The sequence below is a fragment of the Eulemur rufifrons genome, chromosome 27 (genome assembly GCF_041146395.1).
Source record: "Eulemur rufifrons isolate Redbay chromosome 27, OSU_ERuf_1, whole genome shotgun sequence".
Classification (NCBI taxonomy): Eukaryota; Metazoa; Chordata; class Mammalia; order Primates; family Lemuridae; genus Eulemur; species Eulemur rufifrons.
Genome location: NC_091009.1, coordinates 34,894,972 through 34,906,815, shown reverse-complemented (window position 1 = coordinate 34,906,815; position 11,844 = coordinate 34,894,972). Strand labels below are relative to the sequence as shown.

The 11,844-nt window shown below is 41.3% G+C and overlaps 1 long non-coding RNA gene across 1 annotated transcript in view; it reads left to right on the top strand.

The window, feature by feature from the left end:
- Positions 1–822: 822 nt before the first annotated feature.
- The window catches only part of LOC138375614 (uncharacterized), a 58,163-nt gene continuing 47,141 nt past the window's right edge, over positions 823–11,844 (top strand). The window contains exon 1 of the long non-coding RNA XR_011231549.1: positions 823–1,066. This is a non-coding gene — a long non-coding RNA (uncharacterized lncRNA). The remainder of the gene's footprint in view (positions 1,067–11,844) is intronic.

Here is an 11,844-nt window from a genome sequence, read left to right as displayed (position 1 = left end):
TGTATTCTTGAGAGGAACTGAGTAAAACGTGCTTATCCTTAATGCTTGCTTGCTAGTTAGGTGATAGCATTTTTTCTGATTTTTTTTTCATACTTCCTGGAAAAACTTGGAATTTAGCATATTAAATATTGACTTGCTGCCTCAGTTCAAAGCTTAAGTATGCTTGACTCTTTCTGTAATACTACCAAATTATGAATGGACTAGAATTTCGTTGAGACTGCTCTGTGACTGCATCCAAATAGGGTTTCTGAATTGAAATGCCAAAAAGACTTGGTAATAAATTGTGTTTATTGCCTTTATCTTGACACTATAAAGTACCCTCAAATGCATTTCAGTCAAAATTATAGTAACACGTACTCACTCCTTTTCCTAGAATGCAGTAGATGAGTCCGGATTAAATAGAGGTGACTTTGAAAATGACTAAATGGTGAGCCCTGATATCCCTGTTTTGTTGCTTGCCCGCTTAGAAGCTCATGCTAAAATTTCTTATGACATCTTCCATGATCAAATTTTGTACTTGTTCTCAAACCTAAAATGACTTTTGTTTTATTTGACTTAATAATTTGCTTTCACTTTTTGCTTAGTAAAGCAAAAATGAATTTCTGCTACATCTAGCATTGTGTATATTTTATACCTGACACGTAGCGGGAATTTATGGGTATCTGTGGAACTAGTATCGTCAGCGGATGGGACTTGGTAAGGCTAAGCAGAAAACAGTTTTCACTGTGCCTTCAGACCCTCTATAGATTCAGTCTCTACCTCTGGATGAGCTCTTAGTAAGATCAGATAACTTTTCCAGTAACCTCCAGGTAATAAAAACTCCTGTGGTCACTTGTCATTCGTAATCTTATTTTAGTCATTAGGAGGTGCAGTTCAGTATAATCAGTGTTGAGACGCTCACACAATTCTGAACTCTTCTTTGGTTCCCACTGTTTCAGACCTAGAAGCCTGCTTTGGAGGAAGATTCCTACTTGATTTCTCTTTTTACTTTGCCAGATTCTCTTCAGTATGACGTCCTCGCCTGCTCAGGGTCCTGCTCAGTGGGCAAAAGGGATCCAGGGGAAAGGTATGGTTTATTTTAGCTGATGTGATTGTGATCTGGCATTTTTGCCTCCTGGGTTGGACAGGTTGTTCAAAGCGGACGCCCTAGGACTGCTGGAAATAGTTTTCTGGAGAATTCTATGTCTGGGACCCCCAGCTACAATTCCCGTGAAATAATTCTCTATCTTTAAATTCGCTTCCCAGCTTTCCTCATCTGCGGGCCCACTTTGCCCAGGGTGACGTTCTGCTTTAGTGTTTAAGGTGGTTCTATAACATTTTAACCAGAACTGCCCGTACTTTACTAAGGATGTTTCATTCGGCATAATTCCACTGGGGCCTCCGCATCCTCTATTTCCAACTTCTGTCAGATACAGTAGACCCTCTGTGTCTGTGGGTTCCACATGTGAGGATTCAAGCAACTGTGGATCAAAAACGCTGAACCCTGTCTCTAAAAAAAAGACAAATTTAAAAACTACAGGATAACAGCTACTTAATGGCATTTACATATAAGTAATCTGGAGATGCTTTAAAGTCTATGGATATGTATAGGTTATATGCAAACACCTACCCATTTTATATCTGGTACTTGAGCATCTGGGGATTTGGGTATGGTGTGGTTCCATGAACCAAACCCCCGTGGGACAACTGTAACCTCCCCTTGACAGTACTTCTGTCTGTTTGAGAACCTGCAGTCCATTGCTTCTGCCACCTCTGTACTGTCCCCCTTCTTGCACATCTTTACTTGAATATTTTCCCTGCCTTGAAGCCATGGTCCACTATTATAATCTCTCCCTTTCATATGCCCTCAGTTCCATGTAGGGCACTCCTCCATTGCACTCTCCTGGGCAGCCCTCCACCCCACACCGTTTACATGCAGTTCTCCATCCGGTTCAGCCTGCACCTGGGCAGTAGACCGTGCTCTGAGGAAAACACAGCCATGCTGACCCGGGTCTCCCGTTCAGTGCCTGAACGCTGACCTCAGGAAGGCCCTTTGTGTTGCTGACAGTGGTGTAATCCCAGGACATTTCCCTGGTTGAATCACTTTAGCATTCCCCTAAAGGACTATTTTACACCTCTCTCCTCAAACCTCTACCCTTTTCTCCATTTTCATCTGATAACGTGTTTCCCGTGTGTGAAAAATGAAAGCTATCAGAAAGCCTTTCCGTGTCCCTCAGGCCTCTGCCCATGATCGTTGCATTTCCTGCTCTTCTTCACCCCGGTCTGCACGGCTGCCCTGGTGTTCTCTCCCTTCCTCCTGTCAAGGACACTGCGTTGCTTCCGTGTCCATCCCCTCGTGCATGCCAACGAGATGCGTCACTGTCCTATTTTTACAGGATCATTCCTGTCAGCATATAGATATATATGCAGCATATAGATACTGATATCTCCCATCTTTAAAAAACCTTGTTCCGCACTGCCTCTTTCTTTAGTTACTACTCTCCAGAAAAGTTGATATTTGTGGTCTTCAGTACTCCCTCTCTTTCTTGGATCCATTACAGGGAGGTTTTTTCTTTTTTTTTTTTTTTTCCTCTTCCATTCTACTATAGTAGCTCTTTTTTGAGGTTACTAGGGCCTCTTTGGTGAATTCCAATATCAGTGAAGATAGCAGCAGTCACAGCATTTGATGTGGTTGATAATGTTCTATTCTTTGAAACCTTCTTCCCTTTGCTTCTGGGATAGCACTGTTTATTTTCAGTTTCTTTTGCTGGTTCCTTTTCATCACTCCAACTTCTAAAAAACGAGGCAGTGTTCCAGGGATATATGTTTAGACCTCTTCTGTATTTCTATTTAGTCCCTTGTGATCTCATCTCATCTAGCTAGAAGTATATATTTCTAACTAAAAATTTTATCTTTGGTCTGAATTTCTTTCCTAATCTCCAGACTTGTATGTTCATCTGTGTACTCAACATTTTCAGCTAGATGTCTAATTTAACTAGACATCTAGATCCCAAATTTAACATGTCACAACTGGACAACTCGTCGCCTCCTTCTTCTCTCCCACCCCCTCCAATAATTGTTTCCATTCCATTCTTCCTCATCTTTTAAATGTCCACTCCCTCTTTCAGTTTCTCTGGCCCCAAACCACATAGACGTCTTGACTCTTTTCCTTCTGATACTCCCCCATCTAATTCAAATAATTATCATGAAAGTACCTTCTTTATATACTTTAAATGCTGCCTTAACTATACATGGAACCACAACTTGCTGCCACCTCTGTAAGCAACCGTAACCTCTTGCTTGTGTTATTTTCATAGTCACTCGTCTCCCCGCTGCTTCTGCACCTTTCTATTCTCAACACAGCAACCACGGTGATCCTTTTAACATGAATGTCTGAATATTTCACTCCTGTGTTCAAACCGTTCCATGGCTTTCTGAAAGTAAAAGCCGGAATATTTACTGTGCCTATGAGAGCCTCCGTTGATCTGTACTTCCTGCCTCTCTGGTTTTGTGTCCTACACAATCAGGTTTCTCCTTGGCTTCCTCTACTCTGGCCCCCAGGCATCCTCCAGGTTTCCTGAACCTGCCAAGCACAGTCTTGCTTTCGTGCCCTCAGGGATAGAGCATTGTTTTAGTCACTGCAGAGTCCCCAAGACTGGGTCACGATCCGCACTCAGAGTTCCTGAACGAATGGCTGCTTGTCTTGTTACTCCTGATTCTGGTTACAGCCCTATGTGCATGTTTCTATAACGAAAGCATTTGAACTTCCCCTCAAACGGTATAGTCCTATAAGAATGAAGTAGAAACAACTGTAGATACAAGAATATAAAGTAAGTTTCCAGTCAACTTTCGTGTATGGGAAGTGAAAATACACAGTGAAATGGTAAGGGACAGAGGAGGTAGGAAAGGAATGAAGAGAGCTAAGGCAAATGAAATAAAGAAGAGGAAAACCTGGTTTGGAAATAGGGTGATAACATGTAAAAAATTTATTTTGGGCTTGCCCCATATTTCTTTCCAGTTACATTTCTTGAGTTCTGAGTGTTGGTGATTTTCATGAACTAGACACTTCAAGTTGTACTATATTATACCCTTCTTTTTATCAGGGATGTAGGCTCAGGTGAGATCAGGAGCCAAAACTTCATTGTTCTCCTGTGTTTTGCTCAACTCTTTTTGTTAGAGAAGAGGAGAAATTACTGAGAAAGCCTAATGGTATTCTTAGCAGTTTTTATTTTTGTTTGTAGATACCTCCAATAGAAGTCTCATAGTTTTGGGGAGGGATTTTCAGTGTACAAAAATGTATTGGTATGCCTGTCCTCTTGGTACCGTGCCGCCTATTTAGTCCCCCCTTAAGAAAGGAGAGGAATATAAGTACATTTATTGTTTTGCACGGAAAACTAGCAGCTAGCTAAGATAATCACAAGTTTATTGAGTAGTATTAAATGCATATGCTTATTTGTGCTCTTAACAGAAAAGAAAAAAAAGAAAAATGCTTGTACAGACTTCAATGCATAGTCTAAAAATGGAGTTTAACTGATATTTAGTTGGGAAATGAGAGTGCAAGGGGAATTAATGATATGCAGATTTTTAGTATTTCATTCTGCTGAGACAAGATTGTTTTTCTTATAACCTTTTTCCCCTGAGCTGTAGGTCTCATTTCCTGTTGGTTGATAAAAAAAAAAAAAAAAAAAAAAATCTTTTAGATAAATTGTGGAAATGAGTAGCTTGGTAGTTCCTGAATGAATAAATAATTTTATGCGCAAGTGTAAATTCTCCTCAAACCAGTCTACAGAGTTTCCTTTTTTTGTGCAATATACAAAAATTTGTCTTTATTGACTTGTGGGACTCGTATGTGGCCATAATGTACACTTGGTTTTCATGACTATAGGGAGTGTAGGTGTGTATGTGTGTGCATATTTCTTTACAGTTTTTGTAATATCAACATGTAATTTAGACTGATATGCTGCTATTTTACTTTAACTCCTAATTACAAATTTGAACAAAAGTCAGATTTGGTATTATATTTTTCTTTCACGTTAACATAAACATGACCTTTATGATTCTTAAAAAGTCTATTTACATACCAAACAAAATGATTTTGGATGACACACAAGAAGTGTTTGCCTATGGTTTTGAAATAATCCTAGCCTGAACAACATAGTGAATCTATTTTATAGACTAAATAGGTCATCTTCATTAGAATTCCACATTGACGTACTTGGATTCATATGTTAGCATTTCACGTACGAAGTAACCATCTTGGGTTAATAAGATCCTTATTTCTGAGCTGGTGTGTAGTCCTACCACTAAGTTTATTTCAGCTATAGTCACGGTTTTCTGTTTTTTTTTTTTTTTTTTTTAAAGAGACCTGGTTTTGCTCTGTTGCCCAGCCTGGAGTGTAGTGGTGTGATCATAACTCCTGGGATTGCTGTGGCTAGCTGCTAGTTTACCGTGCAAAACGATAAATGTACTTATACTCGTCTCCTTTTTTAAGGGGGGACTAAACAGGCGGCACGGTACCAAGAGGACAGGCATTCCAATACATTTTTGTACACTGAAAATCCCTCCCTAAATCTAGGAGACTTCTGTTGGAGGTTTTTACATTGGCGATCTCCTGCCATTGCTTCTTGAGTAGCTGGGACCACAGGCGTGTACCACCGTGCCCAGCTGAGCAGAATTTTTTTTAGAGATGGGGTCTTGCTGTGTTGCCCAGGCTGGTCTCGAATTCCTGGGCTAAGGAGATCTTGTTGCCTCTGACGACCTCTCAGACATTCTCACCTTTGCTCATTAGACTCTATCCAAGATAGTCTGTTCAATTTTTGAAACATGCCATGCTTGGTCTTGCCTTAGGACTTTTACACTAGTCGTTTCCTTTGTCTGAATGGTCTTTCCCAGATCTTGAGCCAGGCCCCTTAACTTTAAGGTCTCAGCTTAAATATCACCTAACTCACCTCTCAGTTTAAAATCGCTTCCCCTTTACTGGAGAGCCCCGGAGCTAGCCCCAGAGCGGTGTTGCGGGAGCTGGCGGGAGCGAGCGGCCAAGACAGAGGTGACGGTGAGTGCGGCGCCGGCCCCGCGCCTCGCCCTCTCGGGCCCTTGGGCGGCGGCCTGAAGCCCCGAACCGCGGTGCCCGGGGGCTCCGCCGTGAGCGCCGCCCGTGGGCTCCGGGCCGAGCCTGCGGCTCCGTTTCCAGGTTCGGGCGAGGTCCCTTCCCCGAGGACCTTTGGGTTTCGTCCCTTCCCTCTGAGGAAGGGACCCGAGCTCAGCTCGGAATTCAGGCAGGCGGGCGACCGAGGCGCCCACCGCCCGCCGCGGTAAAGCGGAAACGCAGACCCCTCCCCCCAACTTGGCGGGTCTGGGGGTCGCGAGGGTGGCGCGAGGGGTGGGCCGGGACGGCCGGGGTCTCCAGGTGAGGGTTCGCGGGGCGGGGACCCGGGCTCCGGAGCCGGACTGTCGCCCGAGGCGCCCGGCGCGTCCCGCCCGTGGTCCCGCAGCGGAGCTCGCTGGGCTCGCAGTGGAAGTCCCGGCCGCCTCCTCGGAGGAGGAGCGCGGGCGACTCTCACAGGTGGTTTCACCGGCTGTGGCTGCTGGTTGGGATTTGGGTCCCGGGTGTGGTCGGTAGCGGCTCGCTGATGCCGCTTTGACGGCTGAAAAAGCGCCCCAATCCACTGACTTCATGCGTGCAAGAAACGGTGTTGAGATTCCTTATTATCTTGCCATTCTTTTAAATGATAAGGCTTCGTAGAGGAATTCGGTGGTGGTGTGCAGTTTGCAAACGGAAACGTTAAAGGGCTTGGAATACAGTAGAGGCTCATTAAAATATTTGTTGAACGAATGAATCTGGAAGCATCAGACAAAGCTGGTCTCACATCTAGTAAAATTTAGGCACATACCCTTTTGACTAAGATTAAGGAAAAAACGTTGGCAAAAAACACGTAGTTTTGTTTATATGCTTGTTTTGGATTTTTACCCAATCTGTGCCTACTTTGAAACCATCAGTTGTTACTCTCAGTACTACTAACATAGAAAATAAGTTTGAAATGTGGATTTTTTATTTTGAGGAAAGTTGGTATCCATTATCTATTTCTTAAAAACAGGCTTTATTTCTCATTTTCTTTAAAAATAATGGAGAACATAAAGATGGCGCTGGGATTGTATTTTGAGACCCAGCTTTATTTTTCATTGTGAATAAAGTTGTTTATGTGTTTTTGAGGGACTGCTACGGTCTTGAGTTTCATTTCCAACAAGGGAGAACTGTAAATGGAAGGAGGAAAAAAAACTAATGTTGCACTAATACAATTCAGCATTACCATTTACTCAACAGATGTTCATTAAACATCAATTATGTGCTTAGATCTGTGTTGAGTGGTGTTCCTGGGGCCGAACAAAACTCACAATAATCTCTTTTTAAAACCAGCATAAAGTTCTTACCTATAATTGATGTTGCAAGTGGAGACTGTCTTCAACCCCTAGTGCCTGCTTTAAGTTGGGAAAAGTAGCAGCTGAACTGCAGGAACTGTAAATTCATAACAGTCTACTTAAAAGTTAATAAGTAACTTAAGAGGGCTAATATTATTGGATTCCATTTTCATATTGTCAGTTTAGTGAAATCTGTCTACATTTTAAACAGAAGGGAGGAAGAGATTTAACAGACTGGTGTTTTTATTCTCTCTCTCTTACAAGAAGATTTTAGTACAGTGTATTTATTGAAAGGTCATGGACTTCTGGTTCTGTGTTCTCTAAATAATCTTTGCAACAGCAATATTTTCTATTTTTAAAAATCACTGATGGTAAACATTGGATTCCTTTTCCATAAGAAACGTTTTTAGGCAAAGCACCATTTCAGGAGTTTATTTTGTCCTTTTCTTTACTATTTACAGACAAATACAGTATTAATTTGACAGTGCTGAAACTGGAAGGATTATTAGTAATAATTTGTGGTTCCATATATGGACTTTACCTGTAGTTTTACAACTGATAAAACTGGTTATTAAAAAGAAGATGAAATTTTTAGTATTGCATTTATTCTAAGGTTGCATTGCCTATTTTTATCTTATTTATATATGTTTCTTCAGAAGTCTGAGTTAATGTACTCCAAAGCCAATCTTGATCTTTACAAAATAATGTAGATTACCAATGATTTTTGCAGTTAGCTTTTGAATTTTGGTGGACCCTTTTGACTTGTCGATGCTCATACTAGTTCCTACATTGTTGAAAATAATGTATACGTTCAAGTAGAAGTTTTAGATTTTAGACTTTCTGGCTATTAGCTCTTTGTGATTGTTGTTCCTAGGAATAGGAAGGGAAGGAATCCCTCAAATTTTCGTGGTAGAGAGTTGTGATAGTTTTTCTTTAAATGTGTATTTCTTGGAGGAAGAAATGTGTATTTCTTGACAATTTACCACTCTCAGTCTGGTGTTGATAAGAAATCTAATAGCGATGATAAAGAGCAATGTAAGCAGGCTGTCATATGTTAAATAAAAAGTGCCTGGCATTTTTTTTTTTTTTTTTTTTTTTTGGATAAGCACATCATCAAAATTCTTGACAATGAACAGCATTGAGACATGTTCAAATAATTTTTCCAAGAAATCAGGATTCGTAATGAATATTTTTTGTACTTTAGAAAACACTGTAAATGTTTTTAAGGTATTATTCCTGTGTTGGAGTAGTTCATAATGTTTTGAGGCTGAGTAAATTCCAGGATTATCCTATTTTGTGATTGTCGGAATATTTGAAATGTTGGTGTTTTCTTCATCGAGGTAGATGTGTCTGCTGGAGGGGGGGATTGATTTTTTTGTAAGACCCTTCAGAGTGATCTAGAAGGAATTTCTTTTCTCTCAGATGCAATTAATCAAGTGATTAAGAATGATGCTAACAAGGCATTTGCAGCTGTGCCCATGTTTGCCTGTGTAGATTGTGAGAGTTTATTAATTAGCATTTGTAGAAAACATTTTTGAATTTTAAAATTTTTATTTAAATGCTTATATAACAAATTCTCACGTTTATTGTCTAGTATAGGTTGCTATTATGTTTTTAATTCCCAGTTGTCTTTTTAAAAATCATGAACATCTTTAGGTTTCTCATCTGTTTTAGGATGAATCTGGGATTGTTTTTAAGGTTTTATAAGATTTTTCACTCACAATGAAACATGCTTATTGGTTTTGATATATTGTAGTGTTGTTTTTTTTTTAAATTTTAGAGACAGGGTCTCACTCTGTCACCCATGCTGGAGTGCGGTGGCATGACTATCACTCACTGCAACCTCAGACACCTGGGCTCAAGTGATCCTCCTACCTCAGCCTCCCGAGTAGCTGGGATAATAAGCTTGCACTGCCATGCCCGGGTAATTTTCAAAGTTTTGGTAGAGACGAGGTGTTGCTATGTTGCCAAGGCTGGTCTGGAACTCCTAGCCTGTGCGTCCAAAACTGCTGGGATTACAGGTACTGGCCACCCCACCTGGCCTGTTTTAGTGTTTTTTTTATCTCCGTTTTTATGAAACAAATATTTTAACATTTTATTGAATGTTAAATGTTAGTAATGTGTCAGAATGGGGGGCATTGTAGGTTCCCTGTGTATTCTTGAGAGGAACTGAGTAAAACGTGCTTATCCTTAATGCTTGCTTGCTAGTTAGGTGATAGCATTTTTTCTGATTTTTTTTTCATACTTCCTGGAAAAACTTGGAATTTAGCATATTAAATATTGACTTGCTGCCTCAGTTCAAAGCTTAAGTATGCTTTTTTGTTGTTGTTGTTGTTGTTGTTGTTGTTGAGACAGCGTCTCACTTTGTTGCCCAGGCTAGAGTGAGTGCCGTGGCGTCAGCTTAGCTCACAGCAACCTCAGACTCCTCGGCTTAAGCGATCCTACTGCCTCAGCCTCCCGAGTAGCTGGGACTACAGGCATGTGCCACTATGCCCGGCTAATTTTTTCTATATAGATTTTTAGTTGTCCATATAATGTCTTTCTATTTTTAGTAGAGACGGGGTCTCGCTCTGGCTGGTCTCGAACTCCTGACCTTGAGCAATCCACCCGCCTCGGCCTCCCAGAGTGCTAGGATTACAGGCCTGAGCCACCGCGCCCGGCCAAAAGCTTAAGTATGCTTGGCTCTTTCTGTAATACTATCAAATTATTAATGGACTAGAATTTCGTTGAGACTGCTCTGTGACTGCATCCAAATGGGGTTTCTGAATTGAAATGCCAAAAAGACTTGTAATAAATTGTGTTTATTTTCTTTATCTTGACACTATAAAGTACCCGCAAATGCATTTCAGTCAAAATTATAGTAACACGTACTCACTCCTTTTCCTAGAATGCAGTAGATGAGTCCGGATTAAATAGAGGTGACTTTGAAAATGACTAAATGGTGAGCCCTGATATCTCTGTTTTGTTGGCTGCCCGCTTAGAAGCTCATGCTAAGATTTCTTATGACATCTTCCATGATCAAATTTTGTACTTGTACTCAAACCTAAAATGACTTTTGTTTTATTTGACGTAATAATTTGCTTTCACTTTTTGCTTAGTAAAGCAAAAATGAATTTCTGCTACATCTAGCATTGTGTATATTTTATACCTGACACGTAGCGGGAATTTATGGGTATCTGTGGAACTAGTATGGTCAGTGGATGGGACTTCGTAAGGCTAAGCAGAAAACAGTTTTCACTGTGCCTTCAGACCCTCTATAGATTCAGTCTCTACCTCTGGATGAGCTCTTAGTAAGATCAGATAACTTTTCCAGTAACTTCCAGGTAATAAAAACTCCTGTGGTCACTTGTCATTCGTAATCTTATTTTAGTCATTAGGAGGTGCAGTTCAGTATAATCAGTGTTGAGACGCTCACACAATTCTGAACTCTTCTTTGGTTCCCACTGTTTCAGACCTAGAAGCCTGCTTTGGAGGAAGATTCCTACTTGATTTCTCTTTTTACTTTGCCAGATTCCCTTCAGTATGACGTCCTCGCGTGCTCAGGGTCCAACTCAGTGGGGAAAAGGGATCGAGGGGAAAGGTATGGTTAATTTTAGCTGATCTGACTGTGATCTGGCATTTTTGCCCCCTGGGTTGGACAGATTGTTGAAAGCGGACGCCCTAGGACTGCTGGAAATAGTTTTCTGGAGAATTCTATGTCTGGGACCCCCAGCTACAATTCCTGTGAAATAATTCTCTATCTTTAATTTCGCTTCCCAGCTTTCTTCATCTGCGGGCCCACTTTGCCCAGGGTGACGTTCTGCTTTAGTGTTTAAGGTGGTTCTATAACATTTTAACCAGAACTGCCCGTACTTTACAAAGGATGTTTCAATCGGCATAATTCCACTGGGGCCTCCGCATCCTCTATTTCCAACTTCTGTCAGATACAGTAGACCCTCCGTGTCTGTGGGTTCCACATGTGAGGATTCAAGCAACTGTGGATCAAAAACGCTGAACCCTGTCTCTAAAAAAAAGACAAATTTAAAAACTACAGGATAACAGCTACTTAATGGCATTTACATATAAGTAATCTAGAGATGCTTTAAAGTCTATGGATATGTATAGGTTATATGCAAACACCTACCCATTTTATTTCTGGCACTTGAGCATCTGGGGATTTGGGTATGGTGTGGTTCCATGAAGCAAACCCCCGTGGGACAACTGTAACCCCCCTTGACAGTACTTCTGTCTGTTTGGGACCTGCAGTCCATTGCTTCTGCCACCTCTGTACTGTCCCCCTTCTTGCACATCTTTACTTGAATACTTTCCCTGCCTTGAAGCCATGGTCCACTATTATAATCTCTCCCTTTCATGCACCCTCAGTTCCATGTAGGGCTCTCCTCCATTGCACTCCCCTGGCCAGCCCTCCACCCCACACCGTTTACATGCAGTTCTCCATCCGGTTCAGCC